At 29.3% G+C, this 21,055-nt stretch overlaps 1 pseudogene; it reads left to right on the top strand.

Moving 5' to 3' along the window:
- Nucleotides 1-15,634: 15,634 nt before the first annotated feature.
- LOC149165687 (uncharacterized) lies at nucleotides 15,635-17,884 on the top strand (annotated as a pseudogene).
- Nucleotides 17,885-21,055: the final 3,171 nt, after the last annotated feature.

Below are 21,055 nucleotides of genomic sequence, written 5' to 3'. Positions count from 1 at the left end.
GTAAAAAAACGCAAGTAAAAAACCCTTTTAAGGGTTACCCCAACAAGTTAAAGAGATGCAAAGTGCTTCTACACTTCCAGATTAGGGTTAGATAACCTCCTTTTTACTAGATTGGTCATCAAGTCTCAAATAAGTTTTCTTCCCCTATCCCGAGTCACCATAGGTTGGTCACACTTACAAGCTTTAGTCAGGGTTTGCAAGATAAGTTCTAGGTTGACTTGAATAAGTTAGCCCCTCAATTCCTCCAGGCTCAACGCACTTGGAGAAATTGAGGAGTGTTGTTGTAGGAGCTACAATAGAATCCTAGCAATCCTATCTTCCACCTTAAAAATTAATTGTCTAATTATTTGAATGGTGGTAATGTAAGTAGAAGCCTCAGGGGGGTTTTGACTTGGTTGATTGGACCATTAGATCTCTAAGATCTCCCCCTTGAGATAGAGGAGAATTGGTCATAAATGAGACAAGGGTTGGTGAGGTGACAATCACTCCCTCTTCAGTACATAAGGTCTCACACTTGATCTTTTTAATTTATCTCTGTAAGTGTGAGATTTTGTTGTAATGTATTTGCACCATTTCCAATGATAAAACCCATTTCTTGGAAGATAAGATTAGATAAAGTACAATCTTGAATATCTTTCCATGTAGGTGACTTGAATGGAAGAATGAAGACCTTACTCTTATATATCTTTAAGAGTCGATGCTTGTGAGGTGAATCAAGCACCATTGTAAGTGAATTGATAGCTCACCTTGGTGACTCCATTGTGAAAAAGGTATAAACATGCATTCATCATCAAGTTTGAATTTTCATGGTGAAAAATTTGCATGTAGTGAAATATTTCTCCATCCAAGTTTCATGAAAGATATGAATTTATTGGTGTTAAGAGTGTCCCTGGATACCCTGATTTTCATAATATTGGTTGGTTCAAATAAATTCCAAAAAATGATAGTGATCCTTCTCTAGTTACCCTTCATGTTGTAAAATTCCTAAAGTATGCATCAAATTATAGTATGGTACATGAGGATATTCTAATCATGTTTTTCACCTACCCTCTAGAAGGAAAGAAAAAATATTAGATCAATAATTCATGTACCTTGAAGAGCATACCTTTTATGAAGGTATTTATTGAAAAAATTCCCACTAAATTGCAAAATTTTGACGACACATATCGGTTCTTGTTGACAACTCTAAAAATGGAATGCCTTCTTGGTTTTCTTAAAGATGACAAGAGTGATGTGATTGTAGACCAAGAGGAGGAAACTTTCATGATTCCTTTCAAAGAGGATTAATTGTATGGTGATTTATCTATTTTCCCAAGTGAACAAATTTGTGAAAACAATAGTGAGAATAAAAGGCATTCCAACAACAAATTTGAAATAACCAATGGTCCTCTTTCAAAGTTTTTACATGATATGAGTTGCGATAAATGTATTTCCCTCAACTCAAAAATATCTCTATTTTTTAAAAAGAAGAGTGATAGACATTATATGGAGAATTTTGGTGTACCACCTATCTATGATATTGAGGGTCTAATTTTCGAGGGAAATAATTTTCTAATCATTGTTATAGAAAAGGATCTCTTTTATATTTTAATACCAGCATTCCAAATCCAAAACAAAGCCTTGAGGATCCCTAATATTTTGATTGTGTGCATGATTTTCTAGAGGAAGAAGAGATACCTAAAAGGGGCATTAATAGTTTTACACATCAAGAAGGAAATATTGAGTATTTTATTTATAATGCCCCATTTTGTGATACTGGGGTTGTTGTTGAAAAGTTTATCATGGGTCTATGGAATATTCAATATCTTGATGATGAAGCATGGGTTACTATAGGGTTCATAGAGGATAAAAAAATTAGCCAAATTGATGAGTTGAATAGTAGTTATATCCATGAGATTAAGGTCATCCTTAAAAGTGAAGAGGTTTACTTCTTAACAAGTAATGACACTTGTACCAATCTTGTTCTCACTGCATTTTAACATGGGATTTACAATAAAAAGTATAATTGAATAAGAAAAAAAGGCATTGTTCCTATAGGTTAGTTATGAAGCACATAATGATGATTTTCAACAAAATAAGGAGAACCTAGTTAATTCTAGTGATGAGCTATTCAATGAAAAATATGAAATTTATCCCCAATTAATAGTAGGCAAGTTTGATTCCAAGCTAGAAACATCTAGAGTAATTAGTGGCCTCCTTATACGGGCCCACAATTGTTGCCCCAATTTTAGGCTTTGTAGTACTTTTGAGGGTTGGTGCAAAGTGCTCACAATGTGCAACAAAATAAACTATTTTTATATTTTATATTTAATAAATTATAAAAGAGGGTCTTATGACTTTCCTTAAGGTATATCACGAGTTTTTAACTTAGAAAAATAATATTTTAATGTAAAAGAATCTAAGAACCTCCTCTATAAATAGAGGTGCACTTCCTATAATTTTATGATGGTTGAATTAGGAGATAAATCCCTTCAGGAGTCTAAAATTTACGTGATTTTATCTTCTTATAATTTATCTGTGGATGGATGAGTTGAGTGATCTCTTGGAGAGGCCTTATTGATGTGAATTTCACTATTTTCTTGGGATGAATATCGGTGAAACTTGGATGAATATATGATAGTCTAAGTAAGGGGGCTTTATTTTTCTTGGTTATGCTTGTGGATGATGACATTTGAGCATTAACCATGTGTGATTGGTATTTTATTTTCATTATCCCTCTTAACAAACCCTTCTCCCATGCTTTGAGGAATGAGTAAATGGTTTCCTACCCTTATATTGTCCTTGAAATTGAAAGTATAGGGATAGTGAGTGGAATTACCCCATTCTAGTTAACTTAAATCTACACCAATCCTCTTTGAATGGGCTGCTCCTTAACCCCATATATCCCACAAATATATTGACGGTCTTAGTCATTGGTCTTCCACCCTCTTATAATCTTATACTTTTCAAAAATCTTTTAGATTATTTTGTTTAGGTTTAGTAAAAAACACCTTATAGTTCCTTGATTATGTTTGTTTGGGGATCTTTCCTTTCAATTCAATCTTGAAATTTACCGAAAGGAACCTTAAAAATCCTATCTTCCACCTTAAGCCTCCATTGTTCAATCCTTTGAATGCTTGTAATGTAAGGAGAAGCCTTAGGGGATTGTTGAATTTATTTAAGTGTTTTGTGGAAATCTAATATTCTAGCAAACATGAAAGCTTAATATAAAACATGTTAACATAAAAATATTTTAGATAGGCACCTCATATTATAGTAATAAATATTATATATGTTAAATATATTATTATTATTATTATTATTAGTGTATATGCAAAATATTATATTTTATTATATATGTCAATTGGGGTTATCTTAAGTGATTAAGAAAAAGAAATAGAATCTTCCCCTTCCAATATCAATTATTGCAAATAACACGACAAATATTAATAATATTAACAATACACATATATTCTTCATTTACAATTTAAAATATACAACAGTATACCCCACATATATATATATATATAACCTAAAAAAACCTTTACATTCAATAATATATAATATAACATTTATTACTTTACTATCATGTATAAAAAAATTCATATTACTTAACATTGACGCTAATTATATATAATTTCAGATTACTTAACATTGAGACTAAGTACATATATTAAATTAAACCTCTTCTCACACGGAAACCATGTGTCATTTTAGGGCTTACGGAAACCATGTGTCATTTTAGGGCTTATAACAAAGTAACGTTTGTATTTAAGTGATAAAATTTAAATTACAAGGATATTATGATGGAGGAATTGTACGGTTAAAATGATTTTGTATAGTAATATTTGAATTATATTTTTAATGGTAGAATTAGATTCAGCAATATTAAAAATTTAAAACACCCAAAAATTTTAAATTTACAAAAATTTCGCTGAATTTTATTATAATTTTACCAAAATTTTCATAATTAAAAAAAAACCAAATCTTTTAAACTAGAGCTCTTTTAAAATTTGACTCAGTTCAATTCTTTTCTTTTCGATTTCTTTTAATGGGAAGAGGGTAAGTCTGTCGTTTTCCAGAACATTTACCAAAAAAATGTTTTCTTCTCTTTTTTTAATCTCCCAAGGCGAGGCTTTACTTACGGTTATATTGTTGTCTTAGGGCAGTCATATTTTGTAAATCAACCGATTTGAATAATTTTTAAATTTCATCTCTTTTTATATATATATATATATATATAAATATAATAAAACTAATTTTCATTTTTAATAAACTATTAAATTTTAATAAAAGTACATTTGATTTTCTTTTTCCCATTTAAAAAATCGTTAACGATATTTAAAGTCAATTTTTAATTTTATTTAGAATCAAAATGTAAACTTTATTTAAAGTCAACTATTAAAAAAAGCGAGTTTCAGATCTTCAAACTAAATGCAATCTGAAAAACAAAAAAAAACAATCATGCCAACATACTAGTTCATTTTATATAGCTCGAAAATATTAATAATAAAAAATGCATGATCTATCAAGATCTTCCTAGATAAATGTATCGATAAAGTTGAAAAAATAAATAATTAAACGATTCTGACTTCTCAGTAAATAATATCAGTAGGTATATAATAACATTAGAAAGTCTAAACTGCCGGGGTAAGTAATGTTATTAAAATTTTGATAATATCAAAATGTCTGATTCAGTACCAGGTATAATGACTGAAAACTCTCTGAAAGAGATTTAAATTAAATTTAAAAAATAAATCATTTTACTAAAAAATAATTCATTTTACTAAAAATCAAGTTAATTAATCATTATTGAAGGGGAAAACTTTATTTTCAAACCTTAAATGTGATTTACGAAAACGACAGCAGTCATGCCAATATAATATTTTTTTAATATATCTATGAAAATTAATAATAATAAAAATGCCTTGCAAGCTTTCCTATCTTCCATAAGACATCCTCGTATTAAAAAAAAATATTAACCTATACTCTATGAAATATTAATAACAATAAAAAAGCATCATAAACTTTTCAATATTTCAAACGACTATTTTATACATATAAAATTAAATTAAAATATTAAAGGGGTAGATCTTCTGACAAGATTCTTAGCTTTTAAGCATGCGATGTTGATAGCTAAGTAATCATATTAAAAAAATCATAAACTTGTCAAGTAAGGTTGATAGATATTTAATAATATTGAAATATTTAATTTATTATAAATAAGTTAAAAACTCCTAAAAATTTGTAAGCAATGTTGTTAAAATTTTTATAATATAAAAATTATATTAATTATTAGAATTAAAAAATAATTAAAGGTTAGAAAAAACCTATAATACAACTCGATTAAATAGATAAAATTATTATTTATATTAAAATTTTAAATTTAAGGAAAACAATCTTATTAATTTATATTTAAAGAAACAAACCATTAGTTTCAATGAGCTTCCGTCATTGTGAAATCGCATAGCTGAATGAAAGTGCCAATGTATTTACTTTATTATAATAATTTGGAAAATGCATAATTTTACAATGTGTTTAAAGTGTAATTTTAAATATTATGTATATTTTATTTTTTTAATAATTATAATTTAAATTTAGAAAGAAAATTATTAGTGAAAATTATTATATTTTTAAATATATTAATTATTTAATTATCTTTAAAAAAATCCAAAAAAATTGGACGCTCTAATTTTAATAACTAAAATTTATTATTTTAAAAAATTTTAATTACATTTTTGGATAAAATTGATAGGGAAAATGTTAAAAATTAAAAAAAAATGTATTTAATTATATATATATATATATATATATATATATATATATATATATATATTTGAAATATGCAACTTGCAACATTGAAATAGATATGTCATTTCAAACATGCCAATATACTCGATGGGAAGGATCACACCCATTTCACCCAATTACCCAAATTAATTTTAATTAAATATATGAATTAGAATACAAATCATTATTTAAAAAAATTCAAAGATTCCAACAATGTTTGACCTCACTTCTATTTATCAAATTTTATAGTATGCCTAAATTCTATAGTATTCCTAAAATTTATTAGCTAGATAAAGATAACTAATATATATATATATATATATATATATATAACATTTACATTACTGCATATTGTTTGGAAGGATCATACCCATTTCAACCAGTTACCCAAATTAATTTTAATTAAATATATGAATTAGAATACAAATCATTATTTAAAAAAATTCAAAGATTCCAACAATGTTTGACCTCACTTCTATTTATCAAATTTTATAGTATGCCTAAATTCTATAGTATTCCTAAAATTTATTAACTAGATAAAAATAACTAATATATATATATATATATATATATATATATATATATATATAAATAACATTTACATTACTGCATATTGTTTATCTACTTTTATTTATTTATACATTTCACAAATGATTTGTGAAAACACAAATTACTTCATTATGTGGATTCTTGGAATTTTCTATTTTCATGTAGCAAGGTAACAAATTTCAATATTTCATTGTGTTTCATGTCAATGATTACAAAATAATCTATCCACATCCTTGTTGTTTTGAGGTCCACATGTTTTTTTTATAATTGGGTGTTGTGATGAGGGTTGGCATTTGAAATTGAGTTTATTTGAGTCATACTCGTTATTGTTTTATTTTTTTATGCATATTTTTAAGTGTAAAAAAATTATTAAACACAAAATTACGTGCAAATCTCCATCTAATGGGTTATTTTATTTTATGAACCATCAAATATAGACGCTCAAAATGAATCTTTTTAGGTTATTTGGGTTAAGTGAAAATGGATTAAGGTTGAGGTTGTGAGCTCCAATAAGAGGGAAGAAGGATTAGTGCCTCAAATTTCAAAGTACATTGTTTCAAAAAAAAAAATTGGTATTACAAAAAAATATTGGTTTTTGTATAGCAACATGTTCCGAGATTATTGTTATTTTATAATTTTAATACTATGCCAATTCAACGTATATATTCATACAAAATAAAAATAAAAATAAAGAATAAAGAATAAACTATTCCAAAAAACAGATTTATTAAGCTTTCTAGGTTCTTTGGGTTGAGAAAAAATGGATTAAGGTTAAGGTTGTGAGTTCCAATAAGAGTGAAGAAGGACTAGTGCCTTCAATTACATTGGCCCCAAAAAAATTTATTTTGGTATTTGCAAAAAATAATAGTTTTTGTATAGCAGCATGCTAAAGCATGTTGACATTACTCTTATTTTATTTAATTCTATGCAAATTCAACGCATATGAACACAAAATACAAATAAAAAATAAAGAAGAAACTATTCCAGAAAAACAGATTTTTAATGGAAATGGAATAAATGATAACTTCCAATTATAATTATGTAACAAAATTTGGAGATGGAAATCCTCAAATTTGAAATAATTACCACTAACTCACTATGATATTATATATAAAAGTAGGAATTGTTTATATATATATATATATATATATATAAACAATTTTACTCTCTTAGAAAACTCTAGAAAAATTTGATTAAGTAATCTTAATAAGCAATTTTTTTTAATACATTTAATCAATTTTGCATAAAATTGACATGGAAAATATATATATAAAGTTTTTAAAATGTATTTAATTGTCAAATTATAAACAATATGCAACTTGGAACATTGAAATAAATGTCAACTTATGACATTTAAATGCTAAAAAGTTTTTAAAATGTATTTAATTGTCAAATTATAAACAATATGCAACTTGGAACATTGAAATGAATGTCAAATTATGACATTTAAATGCTAGCGGGGAGGATCACACCCATTCCCCTAACCACTAAAATTAGCCTTAATTAAATATATAAATTAAAATACATGTCATTATAAATAAATTTAAAAAATAAAAAATAAAAATCTAACAATCTAGTAATATTAACCTTGCTCTTGTTTATCAAATTTCATAATTCTCAATGATATCAACAATGTTTGACCTTACTCATGCCTATCAAATTCTATAATATTCCCAAAATTTATAATATAGACTAAGATTACTAATTTATAAACCATTCACATTACTACAAAGTGTGGTTTGTCTACTTTTATTTTTCTATACATTTCACTAATGATATGAGAAAAATACAAATTACCTTATTATGTGGATTATTGGAATTTATTATTTTCATGTAGCAGGGTGTCAAATTCCAATGTTTCACTCATTACTGATTACAAAATTGACTATGGACATCCTATTTGTGTTAAGTTCTACAAGTTTCTTCATAGTTGGGTGTTGCGATTAAGCTTGGAATTTCAAATTTAGTTTACTGGATAAATTAAAATTTCATAAATAGTAATAAAGTTTCATATAGTTTCATATTTTTTATTATAATATTTATGCATATGAGTATGTATCAAAGTTTTTTATTATATCCACAATTATGTGCAATCCCTATTTAAAGCGTTTTATTGTCAACCATTAAAAATAGGGTACTCAAAATGACATTTTTTGGCTATTGGGATTATGTAAAAGTGGGATGAATGCCTCCTTATTAAGTTGTGAGTTTCAATTAGGAAAAAAGGGTTAGTATCTTAAATTGTATGTGGTTCAAAACTTTTACTATGAATTATTATAAATAAGTAGCTTTTTCTCTCAAGTATTATAAAAAATAGTATTACTTTTGGACTCACAGCATGCTAAATCATATTATTCCTTATTGATTTAATAGTATGAAAAATAACAAATTCATACCATATATGAATTATTATAAATAAGTAACTTTTCTGTGAAGTATTATAAAAAATAGTATTACTTTTGGACTCATAGCATGCTAAATCATATTAACATTATCCTTTATTCGATTTAATAGTATGAAAAATAACAAATTCATACCATATATACAAAGGGAAAAAATGAAAAAAATACTTAAAAAAATGGATTTATTAGTGAAATTTAGATAAACATAATTATAATTATGAAACAAAATATAAAATACAAATCCTCAAATTAAAAATAATTACCATTAACTCACTATAAACTATATATATAAAAGGGGGAATTGTTTATATAAATATAGAAAGCATAAAGCATTACCAAGTTTTAAACCACATTTTTGTGTAAACAACTTTGGGCATACATTTGGCAATATTAATAGGATTGGGCCTTCTAAATTTGTAAAAACTTGTAAATCACTATTAAAAATATTGATTGTCCAAAAAGGCTTTGTATAGTTCAGTATAGGGGAGATGTGTTTAATGTAAATAAGTAATAGTACAATACAGGGGAAATGTCTATAACGTATGCAAATAATGTAATGTCGATTTCATATTCAAATTAAAACATATATAAATGCAAAATGTAACATAAAAACTAAAATGCAAAATGTATAATGTAAAATATAACATAAAATGTATAAATATAAAATGTAATGTAAAAGATAAAATGTATAATGTATAATTCAAAATATAATGTAAAATGTAATGCAAAATGTAAAAGGTAAAATCCATATAAATTAAAATAATGATTGTGTAACTATATTTAAATTCAATTAATAAACACATACAAACTTAATACTTACAATATTACAATATAGTAAGATTTTTCATCATGCATATTCAACCTCACATTACCATGGAGCTTGTAAATAGGCTTTGTTACAATACCAGCCAATACCACGGCTCATCAATACTAGATGCCCAATTTAAATTTTATTAATAAGCACATAAAAACTTAATACTTACAAAAAAAAATTACAATATAACAAAAAAATTAACCATTGATATTCACCCCACTTCACCATGGATATTATTAACTTGTAAATAAGTTGGACAAATACCATGACTTATCAATACCATAAAATGTAAAAAAATAAAAAGCTATAATTACTTTTGAGATATACTTAAACCATCTAGAGAGATATTCTAGAGAGAGAGGAAAGAACAAAGACATAGAGAGATAGAGATGGAGAGATAAAAGGGAGTGACAATGGAGAGATGATAGAGAGTGAGGGAGAAAGGAGATGGGGAGGGAGGGAAGAGAGAGAAAGAGAGATTGGGGGGAGACAGAGGGAGGTTGGATAGAAAGGGAGAGAGAGGAAAGTGAGTGAGAGAGAGAGAGATCAAGATGGAAGAGAGAGAGGGGTTACTTTTAGATGTAAAGTATATAATTTATTTGAGCCTTAAGCAATCAGATCCTCAAGTGAAGTGAGATGATTAGCACTAGAAAGAGTTTTTACATGGAAACATACACATGTACAAAAGATCTATACATGTAGAAAAATAGGTTTATGATGTTAGCTATCATGCACAAAGTGCACAATAGTGTAAAAAATGATGAATGGTTTAGTCTTAAATTATAAGCGACTTCAAAGTTGCAATAAATAATATCTAACTTGGTTATATCTTTTAATGTGTTTATGTATATATGGTAAAGCTAAAACTTAAAAATATTATTTGTTTAATGAACGAGTATAGATCCATCTTAACTCTAGAACTACCAAGCATGATCAATTCTTTTAAGGTGTAAACCTCTTTTAGAGTGCAAAAATATTTAATCTTTCTCAATGTTTGATAGATAGAGAGTTAAAAGATAAGCTAGTAAATAACTTAATAATTACATGTCAAATTTTAGGGTTCAGATTTTTTTACCTATTCATTTTAAACTTTAGTAAATAAATGAATTAATAAACATCAAATTTCAGCACTCTTGTTTTTTCATTCAAATTACTTGATTATAATATGTAAATAAAATTTTAAATTCTACTTAATTATAATTTTACAGTATTTAAATTACATTTTTAAATATTTTAACCATTTCAATATCCACAAAAATTCAAAAAAAATTAAATAATGTAATCATAATAACCAAAATTTATTATTTTAAAATTTTTAATATAATTATATATATATATATAAATTGATATTCTGCTGAACGTGGTTCCTGCCAAGGCTGTATGTCTTTTCTCAACTTGCTCAGATCCAAACCATTAGGGCCCCTTAGGGGTTCCAACCAAAGAGCACGGAGATCCCAAAAATGATTGGAACAATATTCGACCTTGCTGTTGTATAATAAACTTCATAATATTGCCAAAATTTATGAACTAGATAAGGATGACAGATTTATATAACATTTACATTACTCCAAATTACATATTGTTTATGTACTTTTATTTATTTATACATTTCACAGATGACTTGAGAAAGAACAATTTATTTTATTCTATGGATTCATGGAATTTGTTATTTTCATGTACCAAAAGAGTCAGAATTCCACATGAGCTATTACCAAAAGGTCAATTTTGCTGAGGTTTACATGTTTTCTCATAATTGGGTGTTGTGATTAAGGTTGACATTTCAAATTTAGTTTATCTAATTATAAGTAAAATTTGATAAATGTTAGTAGATTAAATTCTTTTTCATTATTTTAAAGTTTATTCATATTAGTAATTATATAGATGAGTATGAAAGGATGTGTAAGTTTGTCCTGTTGTTCATGCCACTTTAAAATAAAAATAAAAATAAAAATTATGTTCTATATAGAAAAATAATGTGGCTATAATTTAAAAAAATGAATATGTTGTGAAGTAATTAGAAGTAAAAAAAAAAATGTGAATAAGATGTTTAAATCTTATACTTTTCAAAAATATTTTAACAAGAGAATTAAATAAACTATTTGAAGATCTATATTAACTAATTTATATCCATATCAAATTTATATATATTTATATATTGGAAAAAAAATTAAAATTGTATGGTTAAAATTTTTATTTAGTCTTATATATACTTTGTTTATTATTCAAAAATACAATTTAAACAATGAACTATAACACATTATATTTTATACTCTAAAAAAAATTGTACGTGAAGAAATTTGATTCTTTAAATATGTACTTAAAATAGATCTATACTACTTATATAGAAAATTATGACTGATTCCATTTAAAAACTATTTTATCACACATAAAATATAAGTCACTCAAAGCCACATTGTATGGGCTATTTGGGTTAAATAAAATTGGGACGAATGCCCCTTCTTATAAACTTTTGATATTAAATCTTGCGAAAAGTATTAGTTTTCAATTCTCAATATGCTGAACATATTAGCAATACTCTTTGTTTAGTTAATATTATGTTAATTTACGAGTTTTTAGTATAACAAAAATATAATAATAAAGAAGAAATTGTAAAAAAAAAGATAAATTTATTAATAAATTGAAATCAACAGATATGTGCGATTTCACATTCTCAAATTTCAAATAATTACCCCTCGCCCATTATAAAATTTTAAAATTTTATATAAAAATAAAAATTATATATATTTATAACAAAGTAGTTTTAGTTTTAAATAATGTACTTAATCTAAACAACTTTATACATACTTCGAATTTTTTTTTTAGGGGATCCCTGTAGAAAAAGCATTATATTACAATATTTACATTATCTATACAACCGATCCGTGGCGCCGAGGATCACGTTCAAGGAAGCCGAATTCACACTTCAATTTACACATGTGCTTCTCTAGGGCCCCGCTAGGCCCGCTGTGCCCCGATTCTATGAACCTGGCACTAGGGGGGGATGGCGTTGTAGACCTAATTTTGAGCGAATAAATGGAGCCGTCGTTTAATTGTTAGAGCACTGTTGAAAAATTATAAATTTAATGTAAAATTTTGGATCTTAACATTCCTTTTTAATTTTAAAATTTATTTTAATTAATATTTCGGTATATTTTTTTAATGTACAAATTTAATTTAATAGAAAATTATATTTTTCAAATGAATTCTTTAATATGGTTGATTTTAATTTTAATTTTAATATTTGTATTATAGTGAATGGGTAATTTGTTGGAGTAATGAGCAAGATTAAGATTAAATTTAACAACTATCACTATAACACCAAAAGTAGATCCAATAATAAAAGCTACCATTATAACATCAAGAATAGATTTTAATTTATGACTTAGCAAGAGACATAGTGGACCACTACCAATATAATACCTAGATTATGACTTAGCAAGAGTTAAGACTTCAGGATGGTGGGATAGCCTACTCCTTGAGCCTTAACTGACCACTACCAATATAATACCGATATGAATTTATGACTTAGCAAGAGTTAAGACTTCAGGATGGTGGGATAGCCAACTCCTTGAGCCTTAACAAGGGGCCAAAAATGCGTTGATGTTGGATTTGAAACCAAGTAGAGGAGATAACGTCTCATTGTGTCAATCACTAGGTAGTCCCACCAAGGGACAATTCTTTTCTAAAACTACCATTCACATTGCATTTAATATTTAGTCCCTTCTCCCATAAACAAGGATTTCCCATACACCAATTTGATGTACGACTTGATTGTGACCTTAAAATTAAATAATAATAATAATAATGTGCGTTATTTGTTATGAATATAAAAGAAATTTGATGTATGTCTTGGTCGTGACCTTAAAATTAAATAATTATTATTATTATGGGTGTTTTCCTTTATGAATATATTATATATTATATGTGTTTCATATTATTTCCAAAAAATAAAAATATTTAATCGTATTCATTCTTATTACCAAGTTACTTAATACTTTGGTGAAACTGTATACATTTATTGTGTACATAACATCAAAGGTAAGAGGAACCATGATCTCAATTTTGAAATGAGTCGAACTAAAAGAGGACCTTATAAATAACAAAAACATGTTTATACCCACTTTTAAATGAAAATTTTGATAGGATGTTAAAATTTCAAGTAGTAATAGTAATATGCACAACATGCATTTTGAAGAAATTCATATTTTTCCTACAAGTAAGAATGAGAGAGATCTCCCTCCCAAACCCCAACACTTAAAAGGCTCAATCCTGAGTTCATCAACTATGAATGTATATACAATGATTAGAGTCATAATAACTACACATTTGAGATTTTCATATCCAACTAAATAAATCCATTTTATAACCGACTAATAAATAAACCATTTGATAGAAAATGAGATTTATCATTAACATACCAACATTAAAGATATTACATAAAAAATCTCAAAATAAAATACAAAATCATTATTTCACTTATACAAAGAAAAAAGTCAATTCTATTATTTCTTGGGGACAACTAAACAATTTTTCTAGACTTTATTTTAGGTTTAAAATATTAAATAAAAACTGTTAAAAAAATCACTATTTCACTACACTCCATTTTAAACTTGAAACCAAAAAAAGATAAAAATCTACCACCAAATAATACAAATTGTATAATGTAAATTGTTATTTATATAGAAAATCGAAAAGGACTCATGTTACTAGTGACTAACATCCTTCTTTCTTCCCTTCCTCTAGTTCACAAAATATTGAAACTTTTATTATGAGTTATGAATAAGTTCCTTATAAGTTGAGTGTCATTGTTAGTCAATTGAGTTTCTAGACATTCTCTCTATGGTGTGGTTCTTAATAATATGGTAAGATTATTAATAATTAAGTTTTTTTAAGAGTGGTTATAGTTTTTTATTAGGTTTAAGTGTGTATAATTTTATTTTTCTAACACATTTAAAGAATTTCTAATGGTGAGCAAGTCTTTTGTTATTTTGAAGTCTTATTTTGGGTTTTACATATTGTGAGGACCACATAGTCTAATGCTTATCTTAATATCTTAATGAGGAGAATAATTTTTTACCATCTTATTTGCAATTCAATATATGTATAAATACATGCAAATTTTTTAACTTACCCATTAAACTGATAATTTTATAAAATAAATAACATCATCACTCATATACAAATGTCAAAATAATTAATATTTAATTATAAAATAAATAAAATAAAAATAAATACTCAATACATTTAACCCCGGAAATTACCACCCACCACAGCATATTACCATTAATATGATGAGTGGAGATTGACCGCTTGTGCAAATATTAGCATCAGTATTTAAAACCCTTTTCGAATCCCCTTTAAGTAATGGACAAAGTAATCTCTGAAAACTATGTTATCAATGGTATAGGGATATTAAGTTTAAGAAATAAATAAATTATAAGATTATAATTTTTAATTGAATTATATTTTCATATACGAATATTCAACACATTAATTATATAAAATTAATAACTTACAAATCCATCTCTTCAATTTTTTTTTATAATATTTGGAATAAAATGGACCACCAAAATCTACCAAAAACGACAACAGAGAGTAATCTCGTTTGATTACCGCGTTATCAATGACCGAAGAAAGCGCAGGCAGTCTTTATCACGGCTCGGTGTCTTGTGACAAGACTCTGCAGCCACCTGAAATTGCGATGTGTTCACTGGTTAATCTCCCGGCCATAAACCAATAAATCTTAACGGTATAGGGTAAATTTGACCTCTCGACTGTGCAGTTTTGTCGGCCATATTTGATTGAATGGGTTAAGTTCATTCCCCTTACCTGGTTTTTAGGGGAACTTTTCCAGGGGAGGTTTATGAGCAATGGTGGGTGCCCCACAGAGGATTTGTATATTTTCAAAGAGCCAATCTCCGCGGGGACGCGGTGAGGGCAACAATCCCGGGGCAATTGGCTCCAAGGAGAAGAGATTCTTTGCACAAGAAAACAATGTCAGATATCTCTATAAAATGACAAGGCAGGGGAAGCACCAAAAGAAATATCAGCAGCAGTCACAGTTCAGAGGATCATGAGTTCCTTGAAAGAAAACACAAGTATGGGCAAAAGAAATGCAGAGGCGGACTTACAATTGCCTCCGGGATTCAGATTCTTCCCTACAGAGGAAGAGCTGGTGGTGCATTACTTGTGCAAGAAAGCGACCTCGCAACCGCTGCCTGTTCCCATAATAGCAGATGTGGACCTCTACAAATATGATCCATGGCAGCTTCCACGTAAATTTTCCTTTTGCCCTTTTCCCCTTTTTAGCTCTGTAGCGGCGGAGCACATATTTCTAAACAGATTCTTGAATTTGGAAACAGATGCAATTCAAAACTTACTGAAGAACGTGTTGTTTTATTTATTTTTTGTTTACAGCTTTGGCCCTGTTTGGAGAACTTGTTGTTTTATTTATTTTTTGTTTACAGCTTTGGCCCTGTTTGGAGAAAAGGAATTTTACTTCTTCACTCCCAGGGATAGAAAATACCCAAATGGGTCAAGGCCCAACAGGGCAGCTGGTTCTGGATACTGGAAAGCCACCGGTGCTGATAAGCCCATCACTTCTTCTACTGCTACTAAAGGAGTAAAGATGAGAGTGGGAGTCAAGAAAGCTCTTGTCTTCTATGTTGGGAAACCACCCAATGGGACAAAAACCAATTGGCTTATGCATGAATACCGTCTTGCCGAAGTTACCAGGCCTGTAAGGAAGAAAGGCAACTTAAGAGTAAGTGCTTATCTCAATTAATTACGGTTGGTAATCATTTTGTAGATTATTGATTTTGGTAATATTTTAGATGGTAGATTTTGGGAATATTTTGAAATACAGGGTTTTATAAATACTTTTAGATTGTCGATTTTGATTTTGAGAATATTTTAGATGGTGGATTTTGAGATTGGGGGTAGTAGTACGTTCCAAGGTTGGGCTGTTCGCCCATTAAAGTGGTACGTGAGCTGGGTTCAGAACCTGAGACAGTTCGGTCCATATCCTGTGCGAGCCTTAGAGCATTGAGGGGACCTTTCCCTAGTATGAGAGGACCCGGAAGGACGCACCTCTGGTGTACCAGTTATTGTGCCCACCGTAGACGCTGGGTAGCCAAGTGCGAAGCGGATAACTACTGAAAGCATATAAATAGAAAGTCCACCCCAAGATGAGTGCTCTCCTATTCTTACTTCCCTGAGAGACCTTAGTCGCGAACAAGGCTGGGACAACCAGGGGTTCTCTGTCCTTGCAGGGGATGAAGCTACAAAAGTATTGAGAATCCAAGATAAGGTCACGGCGAGACGAGCCGTTTATAATTATGATAGGTGTCAAGTGGGAGTGCGGTGATGTATGCAGCTGAGGTATCCTAACACACCGAGAAATTTGAACCTTGTTACTACATGACCCGATCAGATATGATCGGGTACTATCCATCTATTCTTTTCTACAGATATAAATTAAGTTTCACAGATAACCATTTTCAGATTATCGATTTTGAAAATATTTTAGATAATTCATTTTGAGAATATTTTGAAATACAAATACAATTAAGGTTTTTCCCTTTTCCTATGAGCTTTGTCATTTCATTTGTGTATACTGATTCAAAGCACTCTTCTCGTTGATTCAAAGCACTGTTCTCGTTGCAGTTGGATGATTGGGTTCTCTGTAGAATATACAGAAGGAAAGTCAGTGCTGAGAAATTCGCACTGGAGCCGAAGCAAAATTTCAATGGTGTACCATTTGAAAATATTGATGAACAGGAGATGGAGAATCAACCAACTCAACCTCAATCGAGCACAGTGGTGTTGAACAGAGCAACCTGTCTTTTGGCCATTTGAGCAAACTGGGACCTTCTGAAGCAGGCTACAACGTGGTTCCCCCTCGTGTTTCTCCCGTATGGAATCCCACTGTCTATTTCCAGAACCAGGATTTCTTCCAAAACTCGACCCCGCCTTTTACTTTCAGTAACGTGAAGGCTACAGTGCAGAGTACAATAATGAACCGAACCTCCTCCTCCATGAACCGCCAATGGAAAAATTGCACTTCGACAGATTTCATCTCAGGATTGCACAATGATTCTACCAGTGCCAAGCTATCACCTTTTTCAGAAGAAGTTCAGAGCAGATTCAGATTGGAATATCTCTCCCAGGAGCAGCAACAACCAATTAATGTCGGCTTCCAAGGTCTGCAAAAGACCCCTTCTAATTTCGAGCAAGTATCCTTTTCTGAATCTTCCGCTCAAATGAGCTCCTCCACTGTGTTTTAAGCTAGAGCGTCGCTTATTGCCCTCTGGCTAAATTATTTTTATAAGAATTTGTTTTCATAGACCTACTGGACGACTAAATGGCTAAATGGCCCCATGTAAAATTAATTTTATATTATGAAGACGTTTCTAAAGAGATTAAGTTAACCGATCGATTAACTTGAGCAACATGATATTTTTCTTGGTCGATTTACAGCAATTGATTTCATAGTTTATTTTGGTAATAAAGTTTACATATTTTGTAATTTAATTGTTAGGTGGATGGTTGATGTAAAATTAGTTTTGTATTATGAAGATGTTTTGGTAATAAAGTTTACATATTTTGTAATTTAATTGTTAGGTGGATGGTTGATGTAAAATTAGTTTTGTATTATGAAGATGTTTTTGAAGAGGTTAAGTGAACATGTTTTTAAAGAGGTTAAGTTAATAGATGGATTAACTTAAATAACATACATTATTTATTTATTTATTTGGAGTTATTATAAGGTGGATAGTTTTATTTTATGATTTATTTTGGAATAAAGTTTTTATTATTTGTAATTTAATTATTAGGTGGATGGTTATCTAAATTTTAAAGGGTTTATAGTGATGAAGTCATATTTTTATCTAAAGGGAACTTCACAGATATATATTTGATGGAGTAGACCCTAATTAAAGTTGATTTCTTAAAAGAAACACATTATAAAAAGGTAATAGTAAGACTGAAGGAGGAGAAAGAGAGCTCCCAAAATTTCTCTTATTTCATGTAATAGTTTTTAATGGAATTCTTTTTTTTTTAATTCTAGTGCTCTTGAATATTTTCATGATGTAATTTGGTTCTTACATTTTTATCAATATTCTTGTGATTAGTTTTATTGAATATTTTCATGATGTAATTCAGTTCTTACATTTTTATCAATATTTTTGTGATTAGTTTTATGGTAGATCTATATGGAGTCCATTTCCTAGATCATGCAATGTAAATATCACAGTTGGTCCATAAGCATTATAGGTTTTTTTACCCTTGAATCTTCATTCACCATTAAATAAAAATTCTTACATGAATTCACTACATCTATTAATTTACAACACCAAAATTCCATAACCTCTACAACGACCCATATTTCTCTACAAACCCTTGTGACCCTCGCAACTTGGCATTCTATTGTTATTGTAAATTTATGCAACTATGCCATAGCTTTAAAAAGAAAAGTATGCAACCCATGAAACCTTAGACGGCCTCGTCTCAGCCATTTCTTAGCTTGTAATGGATGAAAAATGGGGGCAACTGATTCAAGGGCATGGGAAATTTTCTTCAAAGTAACTTTTAGGTCAAAGGTTTTTTCGGAGTTGGTTGGGCATGTGAAATTTTCTTCATAGTAACTTCTAGGTCAAAGGATTTTTTTCGATGAGTTGGTTCCTCACTTCAAAAAATTTGTTAGAATTAGGTCTAGTTAAACTTTGCCATGTAATTAGCTAATTTGAGTATATTGTTCCAAATGTTATGAAAACTGTGAAGTCTTTAATATTTTCAACCAAATCCAATCCAGATCGCCCTTAACCATTATCCCTGTAAATTTGATGTGATACTAAAACTCGATCCATGGGGAGAAAATCCACATTTTTCATGTGTGCGCATATGTATATGTATCTTCTGCGTTCTTGTTTTCCATTCCTTTGTGAAGTGTGCGAATTAATAGTGTATATTTTTCTGAGTGTTTGCAATAATGTATAACTTGAATTTTCCAGGGGATTGTGAACGAGATCTCTATCATTGCAGTTGGCTCAGGGATCATTATAAGAAAGGAAAATACGCAGAGGAAGACCTGTTGAGTTAAGGAGCGTAGAAGTAGAAGACTGGTCTCATCAAACGAATAAGTTAGGTTGATATTATTATTGTGGGCGCATTTCCTGAAGAATCCCTGTGCATTTTAATTAGTCCTTCAAAGTGTTGTGAAGCACCTTCCGTGGTCTCCCTCTCCGTTACAATGGATCTATATGGAGTCCATTTCTGAGGTCGTGCAATGTAAATATCACAGTTGGTCCATAAGTATTATAAGGTTTTTTACCCTTGCATCTTCATTCACCATTGAATAAAAATTCTTACATAAATTCACTTCATTTATTAGTTTACAACACCAAGATTCCATAACCTCCGCAACAACCCATATTCCCCTACAAACCCTTAGCATCCATAAGACCCAACTTGACATTCTCGCATTCTTTGTTATTGTAAATTTATGTAACTATGCCATAGCTTTAAAAAGAAAGGTATGCAACCCATGAGACGCCCTCATCTCACCCATTTCTTAGCTTGTCTATGGTGGCATGGCCACCATAGAAACACAATAATGGATGAAATATGGGGGCAACTGATTAAGGCCATGGGAAATTTTCTTCAAAGTAACTTTTAGGTCGAAGGTTTTTTCGGAGTTGGTTGGGCATGTGAAATTTTCTTCATAGTAACTTCCAGGTCAAAGGATTTTTTTTCGATGAGTTGGTTCCTCAGTTTAAGAAATTAACGTTTTCGGAGTTGGTTGGGCATGTGAAATTTTCTTCATAGTCACTTCTAGGTCAAAGGATTTTTTTCGATGAGTTGGTTCCTCACTTTAAGAAATTTGATAGAATTAGGTTTGGTTAACCTTTGCCATGTAATTAGCTAATTTGAGTATAATGTTGCAAATGTTATGAAAATTGTGAAGTCTTTAATATTTTCAACCAAATCCAATCCAGATATCCCTTGAACCAATATCACTGTAAATTTGATGTGATACTAAAACTCGATCCATGGGAAGAAAATCCATAGTTTTCATGTGTGCGCATATGTATCTTCTGCGTTATTCTTGTTTTCCATTCCTTTGTGAAGTGTGCGAATTAATAGTGTATATTTTTCTGAGTGTTTGCAATAATGTATAACTCGAATTTTCCAGGAGATTGTGAACGAGATCTCTATCATTGCAGTTGGCTCAGGGATCATTATAAGAAAGGAAAATACGCAGATGAAGACGTGTTGAGTTAAGGAGGAGCGTAGAAGTAGAAGAGTTGTATCATCAAACGAATAAGTTATGTTGATATTATTATTGTGGGCGCATTTCCTGAAGAATCCCTGTGCATTTTAATTAGTCCTTCAAAGTGTTGTGAAGGACGTGAAGGACCTTTCGTGGTTTCCATCTCCGTTAGAATGGATCTATATGGAGTCTCCGTTACAATGGATCTATATGGAGTCCATTTCTGAGGTCATGCAATGTAAATATCACAGT

The sequence above is a fragment of the Pinus tabuliformis genome, chromosome 5_1, assembly GCF_031772625.1.
Source record: "Pinus tabuliformis cultivar Carrire ecotype Pingquan chromosome 5_1, CPIR1, whole genome shotgun sequence".
NCBI lineage: Eukaryota > Viridiplantae > Streptophyta > Pinopsida > Pinales > Pinaceae > Pinus > Pinus tabuliformis.
This window is presented reverse-complemented; position numbering and strand designations above follow the sequence as displayed.